This window comes from Eubalaena glacialis, chromosome 19 (assembly GCF_028564815.1).
Source record: "Eubalaena glacialis isolate mEubGla1 chromosome 19, mEubGla1.1.hap2.+ XY, whole genome shotgun sequence".
NCBI classification, from domain to species: Eukaryota; Metazoa; Chordata; class Mammalia; order Artiodactyla; family Balaenidae; genus Eubalaena; species Eubalaena glacialis.
In genome coordinates, this window is record NC_083734.1 from 36485699 (window position 1) to 36499593 (window position 13895).

General features: G+C 37.0%; 1 protein-coding gene across 1 annotated transcript in view; it reads left to right on the forward strand.

Moving 5' to 3' along the window:
- The window catches only part of CA10 (carbonic anhydrase 10), a 638185-nt gene that overhangs the window by 519923 nt on the left and 104367 nt on the right, over nt 1-13895 (forward strand). The window lies entirely within an intron of this gene.

The window sequence follows — 13895 nt, forward strand, 5'->3', positions numbered from 1 at the left end:
TTTAATTTCTTTTTTCAGTGTCTTATAATTTTCTGCATACAGGTCTTTTGTCTCCTTATGTAGGTTTATTCCTAGATATTTTATTCTTTTGTTGCAATGGTAAATGGGAATGCTTTCTTAATTTCTCTTTCAGATTTTTCATCATTAGTGTATAGGAATGCAAGAAATTTCTGTGCATTAATTTTTTATCCTGCTACTTTACCAAATTCATTGATTAGCTCTAATAGTTTTCTGGTAGCATCTTTAGGATTCTCTATGGAGAGTATCATGTCATCTGCAAACAATGACAGCTTTACTTCTTTTCCGATTTGGATTCCTTTTTTTTCTTTTTCCTCTCGGATTGTTGTGGCTAAAACTTCCAAAACTATGTCGAATAATAGTGGTGAGAGTGGGCAACCTTGTCTTGTTCCTGATCTTAGTGGAAATGGTTTCAGTTTTTCACCATTGAGGATGATGTTGGCTGTGGGTTTGTCATATATGACCTTTATTATGTTGAGGAAAGTTCCCTCTATGCCTACTTTCTGGAGGGTTTTTATCATAAATGGGTGTTGAATTTTGTCAAAAGCTTTTTCTGCCTCTATTGAGATGATCATATGGGTTTTCTCCTTCAATTTGTTAATATGGTGTATCACATTGACTGATTTGCGTATATTGAAGAATGCTTGGATTCCTGGGATAAACCCCACTTGATCATGTGTATGATGGTTTTAATGTGCTGTTGGATTCTGTTTGCTAGTATTTTGTTGACAATTTTTGCATCTATGTTCATCAGTGATATTGGCCTGTAGTTTTCTTTCTTTGTGACATCTTTGGCTGGTTTTGGTATCAGGGTGATGGTGGTCTCGTAGAATGAGTTTGGGAGTGTTCCTCCCTCTGCTATATTTTGCAAGAGTTTGAGAAGGATAGGTGTTAGCTCTTCTCTAAATGTTTGATAGAATTCACCTGTGAAGCCATCTGGTCCTGGGCTTTTGTTTGTTGGACGATTTTTAATCACAGTTCCAATTTCAGTGTTTGTGATTGGTCTCTTTATATTTTCTATATTTCTTCCTGGTTCAGTCTCGGAAGGTTGTGCTTTTCTAAGAAGTTGTCCATTTCTTCCAGGTTGTCCATTGTACTGGCATATAGTTGCTTGCAGTAATCTCTCATCATTCTTTGTATTTCTGCAGTGTCAGTTGTTCCTTCTGCTTGTTCATTTCTAATTCTATTGATTTGAGTCTTCTCCCTTTTTTTCTTGATGAATCTGGCTAATGGTTCATCAATTTTGTTTATCTTCTCAAAGAACAAGTTGTTAGTTTTATTGATCTTTGCTATTGTTTCCTTCATTTCTTTTTCATTTATTTCTGCTCTGATCTTTATGATTTCTTTCCTTCTGCTAACTTTGGGTTTTTTCTGTTCTTTGTTCTCTAATTGTTTTAGGTGTAAGGTTAGGTTTTTTATTTTAGATGTTTCTTGTTTCTTGAGGAGGGATTTTATTGCTATAAACTTCCCTCTTAGAACTGCTTTTGCTGCATCCCATAGGTTTTGGGTCGTTGTGTCTCCATTGTCATTTGTTTCTAGGTTATTTTTGATTTCCCCTTTGATTTCTTCAGTGATCACTTCGTTATTAAGTTGTGTATTGTGTAGCCTCCATGTGTTTGTATTTTTTACAGATTTTTTCCTGTAATTGATATCTAGTCTCAAAGCATTGTGGTCAGAAAAGTCGCTTGATACAATTTCAATTTTCTTAATTTTACCAAGACTTGATTTGTGACCCAAGATATGATCTATCTTGCAGGATGTTCCATGAGCACTTGAGAAGAAAGTGTATTCTGTTGTTTTTGGATGGAATGTCCTATAAATATCAATTAAGTTCATCTTGTTTAATATATCATTTAAAGTTTGTTTTTCCTTATTTGTTTTCATTTTGGATGATCTGTCCACTGGTGAACGTGGGGTGTTAAAGTCCCCTATTGTGATTGTGTTACTGTCAATTTCCCCTTTTATGTCTGTTAGTATTTGCCTTATGGATTGAGGTGCTCCTATGTTGGGTGCATAAATGTTTACAATTGTTATATGTTCTTCTTGGATTGATCCCTTGATCATTATGTAGTGTCCTTCTTTGTCTCTTGTAATAGTCTTTGTTTTAAAGTCTATTTTGTCTGATATGAGAATTGCTACTCCAGCTTTCTCTTGATTTCCATGTGCATGGAATATCTTTTTCCATCCCCTCACTTTCAGTCTGTATGTGTCCCTAGGTCTGAAGTGGGTCTCTTGTAGACAGTATATATATGGGTCTTGTTTTTATATCCATTCAGCCAGTCTATGTCTTTTGGTTGGAGCATTTAATCCATTACATTTAAGGTAATTATCGATATGTATGTTCCTATTACCATTTTCTTAATTGTTTTTGGTTTTTTACTGTGGGTCATTTCCTTCTCTTGTGTGTCCTGCCTAGAGACGTTCCTTTAGCATTTGTTGTAAAGCTGGATTGGTGATGCTGAATTCGCTTAGCTTTTGCTTGTCTGTAAAGGTTTTAATTTCTCCATCAAATCTGAATGAGATCCTTGCTGGGTAGAGTAATCTTGCTTGTAGGTTTTTCTCCTTCATCACTTTAAGTATATCCTGCCACTCCCTTCTGGCTTGCAGAGTTTCTGCTGAAAGATCAGCTGTTAACCTTATGGGGATTCCTTTGTGTGTTATTTGTTGTTTTTCCCTTGTTGCTTTTAATATTTTTTCTTTGTGTTTAATTTTTGATAGTTTGATTAATATGTGTCTTGGCATGTTTCTCCTTGTATTTATCCTGTATCAGACATACATTATTACAAACTGGCTCTCCTTCCATATGATTGATATTTGGAGAACAATTTTAGTATAACTGACTTTTTAAATTATATAACATAGAAAAAAATATATATCTATATGCTATATAACTACATATACCAACCTGTTATGTGTGGTGTCAACACAACTGGTTAAGAGCTGTTTGAACAAGATGTAGTAAAGAAAGCAAATGGGATTTGAAGGTAAATTTGATTGTTAATTTTATGTGTTAACTTGTCTGGACCATGGTGCCTGGATATTTGACCAAAAATTATTTTGGATGTTTCTGTGAGGGTAGTTTTGTATGAGATAAACATTTAAGTCAGTGGGCTTTGAGTAAAGCAGAGTTCCCTTCATAATATGGGTGGGCCTCATTCAGTCAGTTGAAAGTCTGAATAGAACAAAAAGAATGGCCTCCCCAGAGCAAGAAGTAATTCTGCAATAATTGGCCTTAGGACCTGAACTACAGTATCAACTCTTTCCTGGATTTCCAGCTTGTCAGCACTCCCTACAGATTTTGGACTTGCAACCTCCGCAATCACATGAGCCAATTCCTTAAATAAATCTCTTTCTACATATATATACTCATTGTATTAATTCTGTTTCTCTGGAGAACCCTGACTAATATAAGTAATTCCAAACACTCTGGGGGTTACTAGGCTATCAACCCATATTTGAAGAAAGCATTGTTAGGTAATCGGTTGTGCAATCTAATAATTCCCAGTGGTTAAAAGTACAGACTTTAGAGTCAGAGACATGTGGGATCAAGCCCTGGCTCCCTCGTTCATGGGATGTTTGCCTCAAGATGCAAAGGAGCCACAGAGACCAAGGAGAACAGGTATGCTTGTGGGAGGCCTCCACTCCATGCAGGGTTGGCCCCATATCTCCCCATCCAAGAAAAAGCAAACAGCACAGGGCTAAGTACCACACTAGGTTTAGTGACGGAGAAATTGTAAAGATAATTAAGTTCATGTTCAGTATTTAGCACCATATCTGACACCATCTAAGGATTCAAACCAAGATGCCAACTGTTATAAACAGGATTGTTGCTTATTTTCAAAGAATGAAAATTCTCCTTAAAAGCACACTGGCTGAATTTATTTCCCTCTAATGCTGCAGTGTCAGCAGACTGAAAGAGGAGATGAGTCCATTAATAAGTGGCCCTGGCTAATCATGAGCTGCCACAAAGCACCGTATCTGCTATATAAGAACAACCAATTTTACAAAATGAATTAACTGGGGGTAAATTTTTGCTTTGCAAAAGAACACATTACTTTTAGACTGTTTCAAGTAATCAAGATGATACTGATTGACACACAATCTTGACAGGCATTTCTGTCTGGAGCATCTGTTACCACTTCCCTCAATGCATTAAGCTCCACCCAGTCTCAAACCAGTGTAAATGTCTGCAGATGAGGCAGCCAAGGGACTTCCTGACTTTTGGGTTTCTCCAGGCCTCCTCCTGGGATGAACTTCAGCAGCCTAGTGTCCTTTCCAGTTTTCTATTTTCCTGAAAAAGAATCCTGCTGCCTCGGTAACTGTCTAAGCCCTGTACCTACAGCCTGGAGAAGAAATGAAAATCCCCAACATATTTTCCATCTGAAATGAGCTAAGATACTTGCATTTGCTCACATCAAGAAAGTTAGACTAGTCAGAAGGGAGTGGCAGGACATATTTAAAGTGATGAAAGGGAAAAACCTACAACCAAGATTATTTTAACCAGCAAGGATCTCATTCAGATTCGAGGGAGAAGTTAAAACCTTTACAGACAAACAAAAGCTAAGAGTATTCAGCATCACCAAACCAGCTTTACAACAAATGCTAAAGGAACGTCTCTAGGCAGGACACACAAGACAAGGAAAAGACCTACAGTAACAAACCCAAAACAATTAAGAAAATGGTAAGAGGAACACATATATTGATAATTAAATGTAAATGGATTAAATGCTCCAACCAAAAGACATAGACTGGCTGAATGGATACAAAAACAAGACGCATATATATGCTGTCTACAAGAGACCCACTTCAGACCTAGGGACACATACAGACTGAAAGTGAGGGGATGGAAAAAGATATTCCACGCAAATAGAAATCAAAAGAAAGCTGGAGTAGCAATTCTCATATCAGACAAAATAGACTTTAAAACAAAGACTATTACAAGAGGCAAAGAAGGACACTACATAATGATCAAGGGATCAATCCAAGAAGAACATATAACAATTGTAAACATTTATGCACCCAACATAGGAGCACCTCAATCCATAAGGCAAATGTTAACAACCATAAAAGGGGAAATCGACAGTAACAAAATCATAGTAGGGGACATTAACACCCCATGTTCACCAATGGACAGATCATCCAAAATAAAAATAAATAAGGAAACACAAGCTTTAAATGATACATTAAACAAGATGGACTTAATTGATATTTATAGGACATTCCATCCAAAAACAACAGAATACACTTTCTTCTCAGGTGCTCATGGAACATCCTGCAGGATAGATCATATCTTGGGTCACAAATCAAGTCTTGGTAAAATTAAGAAAATTGAAATCATATCAAGTATCTTTTCTGACCACAACGTTATGAGACTAGATATTAATTACAGGAAAAAATCTGTAAAAAATCCAAATACATGGAGGCTAAAGAATATACTACTTAATAACCAAGAGATTAGTGAAGAAATCAAAGAGGAAATCAGAAAATACCTAGAAACAAATGACAATGAAAACACGATGACCCAAAACTTATGAGATGCAGCAAAAGCAGTTCTAAGAGGGAAGTTTATAGCAATACAATCCTTCCTCAAGAAACAAGAAACATCTAAAATAAAACACCTAACCTTACACCTAAAGCAATTAGAGAAAGAAGAACAGAAAAACCCCAAAGTTAGCAGAAGGATAGAAATCATAAAGATCAGATCAAAAATAAATGAAAAAGAAATGAAGAAAACAATAACAAATATCAATGAAACTAAAAACAGGTTCTTTGAAAAGATAAACAAAACTGATAAACCATTAGCAGGACTCATCAAGAAAAAAATGGAGAAGATGCAAATCAATAGAATTAGAAATGAAAAAGGAGAAGGAACAACTGACACTGCAGAAATACAAAGGATGATGAGAGATTACTGCAAGCAGCTATATGCCAATACAATGGACAACTTCTTAGAAAAGCACAACCTTCCGAGACTGAACTAGGAAGAAATAGAAAATATAAAGAGACCAATCACAAGTACTGAAATTGGAACTGTGATTAAAAATCTTCCAACAAACAAAAGCCCAGGACCAGATGGCTTCACAGGCGAATTCTATCAAACATTTAGAGAAGAGCTAACACCTATCCTTCTCAAACTCTTCCAAAATATAGCAGAGGAAGAACACTCCCAAACTCATTCTACGAAGCCACCATCACCCTCATACCAAAACCAGCCAAAGATGTCACAAAGAAAGAAAACTACAGTCCAATATTACTGATGAACATAGATGCAAAACTCCTCAACAAAATACTAGCAAACAGAAACCAACAGCACATTAAAAGGATCATACACCATGATCAAGTAGGGTTTATGCCAGGAATGCAAGAATACTTCAATGTATGCAAATCAATCAATGTGACAAACCATATTAACAAATTGAAGGAGAAAACCCATATGATCATCTCAATAGAGGCAGAAAAAGCTTTTGACAAAATTCAACACCCATTTATGATAAAAACCCTCCAGAAAGTAGGCATAAAGGGAACTTTCCTCAACATAATAAAGGCCATATATGACAAACTCACAGCCAACATCGTACTCAATGGTGAAAAATTGAAACCATTTCCACTAAGATCAGGAACAAGACAAGGTTGCCCACTCTCACCACTATTATTCAACATAGTTTTGGAAGTTTTAGCTACAACAATCCGAGAAGAATTAGAAATAAAACAATCCAAATCAGAAAAGAAGAATTAAAACTGTCACTGTTTGCAGATGACATGATACTCCACACAGAGAATCCTAAAGATACTACCAGAAAACTACTAGAGCTAATCAATGAATTTGGTAAAGTAGCAAGATGCAAAATTAGTGCACAGAAATCTGTTGCATTCGTATACGCTAATGATGAAAAATCTGAAAGAGAAATTAAGGAAACACTCCCATTTACCACTGCAACAGAAAGAATAAAATACCTAGGAATAAACCTACCTAAGGAGACAAAAGACCTGTATGCAGAAAACTATAAGACACTGATGAAAGAAATTAAAGATGATACAAACAGATGGAGACATATACCGTGTTCTTGGATTGGAAGAATCAACATTGTGAAAATGACTCTACTACCCAAAGAAATCTACAGATTCAATGCAATCCCTATCTAACTACCACTGGCATTTTTCACAGAACTAGAACAAAAATCTCACAATTTGTATGGAAACACAAAAGACCCCGAATAGCCAAAGCAATCTTGAGAAAGAAAAACAGAGCTGAGGGAATCAGGCGCCCTGACTTCAGACTATATTACAAAGCTACAGTAATCAAGACAGTATGATACTGGCATAAAAACAGAAATATAGATCAATGGAACAGGATAGAAAGCCCAGAGATAAACCCATGCACATATGGTCACCTTATTTTTGATAAAGGAGGCAAGAGTATACAGTGGAGAAAAGACAGACTCTTCAATAAGTGGTGCTAGGAAAACTGGACAGCTACATGTAAAAGAATGAAATTAGAACACTCCCTAACACCATACACAAAAATAAACTCAAAGTGGATTAAGGACCTGAATGTAAGGCCAGACACTATAAAACTCTTAGAGGAAAACATAGGCAGAACACTCTATGACATAAATCACAGCAAGATCCTTTTTGACCCACCTCCTAGAGAAATGGAAATAAAAACAAAAATAAACAAATGGGACCTAATGAAAATTAAAAGCTTTTGCACAACAAAGGAAACCATAAACAAGATGAAAAGACAACCCTCAGAATGGGAGAAAGTGTTTGCAAACGAAGCAACAGACAAAGGATTAATCTCCAAAATTTACAAGCAGTTTATACAACTCAATACCAAAAAAACAAACAACCCAAACCAACAATGGGCAACATTCCTAGACAGACATTTCTTTAAAGAAGATATACAGATTTCCAACAAACACGTGAAAGAATGCTCAACATCACTAATCATTTGAGAAATGCAAATCAAAACTACAATGAGGTATCACCTCTCACCTGTCAGAATGGCCATCATCAGAAAATCTACAAACAATAATTGCTTCAGAGGGTGTGGAGAAAAGGGAAGGTTCTTGCACTGTTAGTGGGAATGTAAATTGATGCAGCCACTATGGAGAACAGTATGGAGGTTCCTTAAAAAACTAAAAATAAAACTACCATATGACCCAGCAATCCCACTACTGGGCATATACCCTGAGAAAACCATAATTCAAAAAGAGTCATGTACCACAATATTCTTTGCAGCTCTATTAACAATAGCCAGGACATGGAAACAACCTAAGTGTCCATCGACAGATGAATGGGTAAAGAAGATGTGACACATATACACAATGGAATATTACTCCATTATAATAATAATGGAATATTATTAAAAAGAAATGAAATTGAGTTATTTGTAGTGAGGTGGATGGACCTAGAATCTGTCATACAGAGTGAAATAAGTCTGAAAGAGAAAAACAAATACCGTATGCTAACACATATATATGGAATCTAAAAAAAAAAAAAAATGGTTATAAAGAACCTAGGGGCAGGACAGGAATAAAGATGCAGATGTAGAGCATGGACTTGAGGACACGGGGAGGGGGAAGTGTAAGCTGGGACGAAGTGAGAGAGTGGCATGGACTTATATATCCTACCAAATGTAAAATAGATAGCTAGTGGGAAACAACCACATAGCACTGGGAGATCAGCTCGGTGGTGCTTTGTGACCACCCAGAGGGGTGGGATAGGGAGGGTGGGAGGGAGACGTAAGAGGGAGGAGATATGGGGATATATGTATATGTATAGCTGATTCACTTTGTTATGAAACAGAAACTAACACACCATTGTAAGACAATTATACTCCAATAAAGATGTTAAAAAAATAATAAATAAATAAAAACCAATGAACAAAATTGTGTTCCGTGGGGAAAAAAAAAAAAGATCATTAGACTTGGAATCAGGAGACCTGGGTTTGCTAGCTGTATGATTCTAGACAAGTCACTGAGCATTCACAAACCACTCTTACTTCTCTCACTTACATGGGCATCGTATCTCTCATCTCATTTTGTAGTGAATTAAAATAAAACAAAAAGAACTGTGAGGCAGCCAGAGGCAACCTGGATATCCCCTGCAGCTTCAACGTCTCCATTCAGTTCTGTTTCCTGGTCTACATAATACAACTTTTTCCAACATGCTGTGCACCAAAGTAGTTCATTGGAATCACTATAATTAGCATTACAGGTAAAATGACACTGCTGCAGTGTTAATTACTTCAGTGCAGATGTACTATTAGATATCATACATAATATTGTCAAGCTTTTTTTTAAAAATTAAAGTGCAACAAACCATACCCTTGTTACACAGCTTTTTTTGATTAATATAAATTAATGTTATTTCAATGTCTGGGGGAAGGGTGGGGGAATAGGTGTGTTGCCTCTAATTGTGAGAACACATACGCAAATGGTAGAATTTCAAATGGATTCCCCATAACTTCCTTCTCCCACTCTGTTCTCTACATAATGGAGATTGTAAGCTCCATGAGGGCAGGGACCATGTCTGGTTTTACTCACCACACTATCCTCAGCTCCTAGCACACAGTCAGATGAATGAATGAAGATAGAGCCATGGAAGTAGAAGGAGTATGGAAGTATGGAGTGGAAGAACTAGAAGGCACACTGGTTTATTCCTGATTACCCTGGTTTCATGTTTGCTTCATGGCCTTCAAAATGATCTTGGATGCTTCCCACAACTGGAGCTTTAAAATCCAAAATGAGAGACAAGTGAATCATCACAATGCAGAAGTCTGTAAAAGTTCTTCATTGTGACTTTTAGAAAGCAACACTATATTCCACTGGGCTATGGGAAGTGGGTAAGATCAACACAGGTCCCGCAAGGTCAGCTAGGCACCCATTGTCAAAAGTAAATGAAGGAAAAGGATGAAAATGTTTGACCATTAAATGTATTAATTCTCACAACAAATTCATGAGGGAATTTTTTCCAATTTTTATGTGTGTAAAATACACATCTTAACCATTTTTACTTATACATTTCAGCAATATTAAGTACAACCACCGTCCATCTCCAGAACTTTTTTTCATCCTGCAAAACTGTAACTCTATGCCCATTAAACAATAACTCCCATTCCTCTCTGCACCCCACCCCTGGCAACTACCATTCTACTTTCTATCTTTATGATTTTGACTACTCTAGGACTTCATGTAAGTGGAATCAATAAGTAATTACTGATAAGGAGGGATTTATTTCTATCATTCTCATATTCATTCTCTATAAACCTTATAGTTTTTTATCCCTCATTTTCATAGGGGAAATTGTCTTATCTCTATTTTACAGTTAAGAAAACTGAGGCTTCAAGAAATTAACTGAACTACTCAAGGTCACCAAGAGGCAGATTGGGAATCTTTTGACTCAAGAGTCCTTTATTCTTCTCTCTACTATGTGCCATTGTGTTAATTACTGGGAAAATGCAGACAAGCATAGGACATGGTCCCTGCCTTGCTTCAATGGGCAAAAATTTTCTTAGGAACATTAGACAGACACATTGAGAGGATTTTTATAAGTGCGGGGAAGCCTGATATACTTGCTCATTGGAACAGAGCACATATCCTATAAGAATTTGAAGCAGCTCCTGTTATGCAGCCTTGCATACTATAGGGACCCATGGATGTTGCTTGTTGAATTAATGCAATTTGAAAAGAATTTGATATCCAGCCCTGCTCTGTGGGATCTACACTCCACAGCAAATGGATTTGGCAATAGATAATAAGCACTGTAATAATGTGTACACCATCTGACCCAGAGTTTGCCTAATGAAATATCTGCACTAGTAAAAAGGTTTATCCATAAGGATGTTCATTGCAGTATTTTTTTTTTTTTTGAGTGAAAGATTCTTTAAATTGTGTAGTGCTTTACAATTTTCAAAAGTTTCACAAAGATGATTTCATATAATCCCATGTTAACCCTTTTTTTCTACTACTCCTAAATTGCTCCTCCCTCCTTCCCTCTCCCCACTGGTAACCACTAGTTTGTTCTCTATATCTCATTGCAATATTTTTTAACAGCAGTGAAAAAGTGAAAAGGCTGTAAAGATTCAATAATAAGTCATATATGTTTACAGTGGAATATTATGAAACTATTTCAAAGTGATATTGCAAAAGAACAGTTAATAACCTAGAAATATTCATGTGACTAAAAATAATATATCTTTACTATATATATTTATATATTAATGTACAAATATGTAACAAATATATTAAATATATTACACATATGTTGTGTATAATATATTAAATATATAAATTTATATAGATATATTAAATTTTTATATATAATAATATATTTATATATATATAAAATCATATACCCTTGTATGTGAAAAGCATTTATTATCACACATATAAAATGATCTCATTAAAATATAGATATATACGGTTATGAGTGTGAAGAGTTATATACCAAAATATTAGTGGTGATTATTGGTTTACTGTAGAATTGTGGCTGATTTTTATTTCATTGAGCTTTTCTGGGTCTTCCTATCCATGTATAATACCTGTATATTATCTTAATAAGTAGAAAAAATAAATTTTGCTTAAAGATGAATGCAGTGTCAAACACAAATCTACCTCTACCATTTTACTGCAAAGAAAGTCATAAATTGGGACAAGAAAAGAAGACAAGCACTCATTATGTCATACTGACTAAATATACATTTACTTGAGACTGGAGAACAGGCATAGAGTCTTTGATAGGGATCATTTGGTTGCAAGGAATAGATAACTTAAGAAAAAATAAATCCCTTTGTAAGATGTAAAGTATCAGAGAAAGCACAGCCCAGGCCTCACGAAGGAAGTGGAACAAAGAGGTGCAAAGGGTTTCTGAAGGTGAAGTAGATATTCTCTCCAATTCTCTCTCTGCATGGTTTCCTCTGTCACTCTTGGCATATCTGCTGCTTTCTTCTCTCGTTCTGGTATGACTTTCCAGCTGATTAGCAGACTGACTGTCTGAGCCCCAAGTGACTTTCTAGTTCAGCTACTCAACAAAGACTGTCCAGAGTTTCTGTTGATAGTTCCAGAGTCACATGACAGAGAAGATGATTGACTTAGAGTATATCAGTTAGCTTTTGCTCTATAACAAACTATCTCAAAGCTTAGGGACTGAAAACAACCAAATTTTTAGCTCCGCAGTATATGGGAAGCTATGGTCTGTGGGAAATTCTTCTGGTCCAGGCCAGACTAAGACAGTCAACTGGTGGATCAGTCATGGAATGGCCAGCTTAGGATGGCTTCTTCTGGGATGGTTCTCCTCACTCTGGGTCATCCTCCAGCAGGCTAGCCCAGGCTTGTTTGTATGGTGGTTTCGAGTTTCCAAAAAAGAGTAAGGACACGTGCAAGGCCTCTAGACACCAACTCTCAGAATAAGCATGTTGTATCCACTACGTGCTATTGGCCAAAGCAAGTGACAAGGCCAGTCCAGATTCAAGGGGTGGAGAAACAGACGGCCCTATCTTGATGGGACTTGCGACAAGGTCACATTGTAAGTAGTGTAGTTACAAGGAGTGGAAGAATTCTAGCCATTTTTGCAATCTGCACATAATCTGCCAGCGACTCAGGCTGACACAGGCTCCATCTTGTAGCTGTACCACATTTACAAATTTCCATATTGCCCCTTGATTGATGAAGCAGGGGAAGAAAGAGACTGGAGAATCTTACATAAGCTTTTCACTGTTTCAGCCTGTAAACGACATTTGTCATGTCCCCTCACAGACCATGGCCAACATCAGCACATGGGCTCCACCTTATAGCAAGATGGTGCTATAGTGAGTCAGTGGAGTATTTTGGTAAACACTGCTGTCTCTGCCACAGTGAGAAATCTACAGAACTAAACTAACTGATCATTCACAAGACTAGTGCCAGAAAGGTGGAGGGGCAGGTAAGGTTAATGCTATAGAGCAAATATATGAAAACCATATCTAATGAAGTTGTCAGAAGTTATATGAATCCCTTAAAGCAGGGGTCCTCAACCCCCAGGCCACGGACCGGTACCGGTCCGTGTCCTGTTAGGAACCAGGCTGCAGAGCAGGAGGGGAGCAGCAGGCGAGTGAGCAAAGCTTCATCTGTATTTACAGCTGCTCCCCATCACTCACATTACCGCCTGAGCTCTGTCTCCTGTCAGATCAGCACTGCATTAGATTCTCATAGGAGTGCAAACCCTACTGTGAACTGCACATGTGAAGGATATTTGTTGTGTGCTCCTTATGAGAATCTAATGCCTGATGATCTGAGGTGGAACTGAGGCAGTGATGCTAGCTCTGGGGAGTGGTTGCAAATACAGATTATCATTAGTAGAGAGGTTTGACTGCACAGAGACCATAATAAATCAATTGCTTGCAGACTCATATCAAAATCCTATCTGTGAGTGGCAAGTGAAAACAAGCTCAGGACTCCCACTGATTCTGCATTATGGTGAGTTGTATAATTATTTCATTATATATTACAATGTAATAATAATAAAAATAAACTGCACGATAAATGTAATGCACTTGAATCATCCTGAAACCTCCACCCTCCCAGTCCGTGGGAAAAATTGTCTTCCACGAAACCGGTCCCTGGTGCCAAAATTTGGGGGACCGTTAGCTTAAAGAATACCTAGGGCTAGGCCCAAAGGAGTCAGAATAAGCAGGTAGAAAATCCAAGTAGCTCAGCAATCCATAGCCCAGAAACATTCCATCCAGACCCACTCAAAGTCTCCCTTAAGTTTTCAATCTGCCCCTAGAGCTAAGTCAACCCAGAAGACTAAGGCAATAGACTCACAGGTAGGAATCAGTGTTCTAGAATCAAGTGTTGAGAGGTGCTAAGGTCATAGTCAACAAAATGAAGCTGAGC